This window comes from Equus caballus, chromosome 25 (genome assembly GCF_041296265.1).
Source record: "Equus caballus isolate H_3958 breed thoroughbred chromosome 25, TB-T2T, whole genome shotgun sequence".
Taxonomy (NCBI): Eukaryota; Metazoa; Chordata; class Mammalia; order Perissodactyla; family Equidae; genus Equus; species Equus caballus.
Window position 1 is genome coordinate 12,808,174 of NC_091708.1, and position 2,828 is coordinate 12,811,001.

At 55.5% G+C, this 2,828-nt stretch overlaps 1 protein-coding gene across 6 annotated transcripts in view; it reads left to right on the forward strand.

Moving 5' to 3' along the window:
* The window catches only part of TMOD1 (tropomodulin 1), an 83,040-nt gene that overhangs the window by 78,631 nt on the left and 1,581 nt on the right, over positions 1–2,828 (forward strand). The gene's annotated exons all lie outside the window — the stretch shown is intronic.

The window sequence follows — 2,828 nt, forward strand, 5'->3', positions numbered from 1 at the left end:
GAGTGCTAGTTGGTGAAGTAGGATTTCCGGCTTTAAAAACAAATTTGTGCCCAACGGCTAATTTTTGTAAAAGAAACCCTTCTGATTCTGATAGTGCTTCAGCTTCCTCCTGCAAAAGAGAAATCTCGGTTTTCTTTCCGACAGAGTATTTTCACCCTGCTCTCAACACTCCGATGAAGCAGACAGGCTTCCCTATTTTCCAGCCGAATGTTTTCATCATAAAGCCTGCTGCTGGCCCTGGCCGTCCGCTGTGGTTGTTAGCGGTGTCGGCTGTGCAGCCCCGGCACAGGGAGCACTGAGCAGAAGGGAGCAGGCCTCTCCAGTGACCTGCCTCTGTCCTGGCTCCTGGCCAGGCCTCGGCGGTGCCTGGGCTTTGCTGACTGCGAGGCGGGTGGGCTCCTCCTTGGGGGACATTTAGTCCCCAAGGCCATGGGTCAGCCAGTGCCTCTGCAGACAGGTGTCTGCCTGGGGCCCATCCTGACTGGCGTGCCTTTGGTCCTTCCCACCCTGTGCACCAGGCTCTGGACAGTGGTCTGTGGGAGAGAGCAGGGCACCAAGGCGTGGTGGGTGTCAGGGAGGAGCTGTTATCGCCATCTACGTTTTCCCACGGTGATACCTTGCATGACTCCTATCTCCCCACTATTTATAGCTGAGAGCCAGGCTAAGCCTGGCTTTCAGGTCCTGTAAATCTGCCACTGAAGCTCTCCCACTTAATGAAATCTGAATTGCAGCCTCCAAGTTAAGACAGCTGTATGTGTAGGGGTGGGGTGGGGAGGGGGAGTAACCTGTTTAAACGCAGAAAACGTCCCTTCCTGGGAGTCACTGTTTCACTGTATGGTCAAGGAAGCACTTTCTAACAAGCACCGCAGACCCAGCACAGCCCGTCAGTTTCTTCATCTTCCCTCAAAACCACCTCAGGACAGGGCACTACCTTCCTCACAGCCACTCAAGCCGGAAACCTGGGCCTCTCTCTGGTGGCCCCACCCCAGCCAGTGGCCTCCTCACTGGCACACTGCCGGCCTCATGTCAAGCACTCATCACAGTCGCCTGGCATCCTGCAACTGCCTTGGCCCAGCTCCTCCAGGGCGGGTGGCTCACACAGTGCTTTCACTTAGAACCCTCTCTGGGCTCTCACTGCTCTGGGGTTGAACTCCTTGACGTGGCTCACGAGTCCCTTACTAATCAGAGCTGACACTTCCCTGGTGCCCACCGTGTGCCAGGCCCTGCTCTAAACACCTCCCATCCTACTGACTCCTGTGAGGCTCCCAGCACCGGGGTTATTATTAACAGCTGCTGTTATTATGACCCCCATTCTAGAGTAAGGAAGCCGAGGCCAAGAGCAGCAGGTCAAGGCACCCGCAGTCCGCGGCAGCAGTGGGATTTGAACTGCAGTCCAGCCCCAGAGCCTGTGCGCTCTGCTTCCCCTCTCAGTGAGGCCCTGCCAGACTCACCTCTTGACACCCCACAAGCCATCCTCTTGCCATATTAGTAGCTTGAGTGCCTCCCATTGAGTGACTCAGGTTCCAGTCCTGGTTCTGCCCCTATCTCTCAGGGACCCTGGTTCTTTGCTTCTCCAGGGGAAAGGAGCTACTCCTCCTTGTGAGAATCAGAGGAGAGATGTGGCTACGTAAACCCTACATAGACGGGGCTGACTGTACTGAGGGAGGCGCTGGGCTGAGGCTCAAGATGAGTCACGAGCCTTGGATCTGTCTGGTACCGGCTTTATTGCTCTGAGCGGGAAATGCACCCTCCGCTGTTCTTTCGTCATCCACAACGTAGGAATGACAACACTGACATTCAGAATCACGGCAGGGGTCCACTAGGTGTCGAGTGTAAAGGGGGCAGAATGAGGGCTGTCTGGCTGGGAACGCTTGCACAGCTCAACTCTAGGCCCCAGACTGGGCGACCTGTGTGCCCCCACGTTCCCACCCCCCAGCTCCCAGCCACATCCCAAGTAACACACCTTCTGGTGGTTCTGCTTTGTGTGCTCAGGGCCACGCACAAGCCGCTTCGGTTCTTGTTGCAGCTCCTATGCGCTGATCTGAGGTCTCCCGGCTCAGCTCGGGAACTGGACGATCCCTAGGTATAGACGGACTCTTCCTCTGGGCAACAGCCTTCTCTCGGCCACACCAGCAGCCTCCTTGACTGCCACCTATTGGCTCTACAGACTTCTCTGACCTTTCTTTTTCTTGTGGCTCATCTAGCTTGCTGCTTGGTCTTCATCTGCAGATGCTATAATTCGTTTCACAACACTCCTGCTTGTTATAACAAAGGGACTCCCCACGTCCTCAGTCATCCCATAAGCGAATGACTCCAGCCTGCAGCCTCCCGGCTGGTGCCTTCCTCTTTACGGCCTTTAGCTACTTTGTTCTGTGAACAGTGTTTGAGCTTGTATCATCTTGCCCCTGGGAAAGCATCAGGGTTAACTGTAGGGGACAGACAACGCAGGGTCATCTTCAGGGTGGAAAGTTCTTTACATAGGCAGGAGGCAGGCCAGGAGCTCTGAGAAAGAGCAGGGGACACGCTTCCAGCAGGTTAAGACCCTAGAGGAAGGATCTTCAAGTGCAGGGGCTCTGCACACAAAGGCAGGCTGTGCAGCTGGATGAAGGTTTTATACCTGTGTGGCCAGCGACTTAGAAGCAATTATGAACGAGTCCACGCTATCACAGACCCTCCTCAGGAACACTGACCACCTGTCCTTTAAAAACAACAGACTTCAGACTTTCCTAACCAGAAAGGGAGCGAGCCGCTTCACGGCGCTGCCCCAGAGCCAGCGTGGCCCCGCGCCCGGGGACAAGTGGCTTACGCCTTCTTTCGTTTCTTTCCAG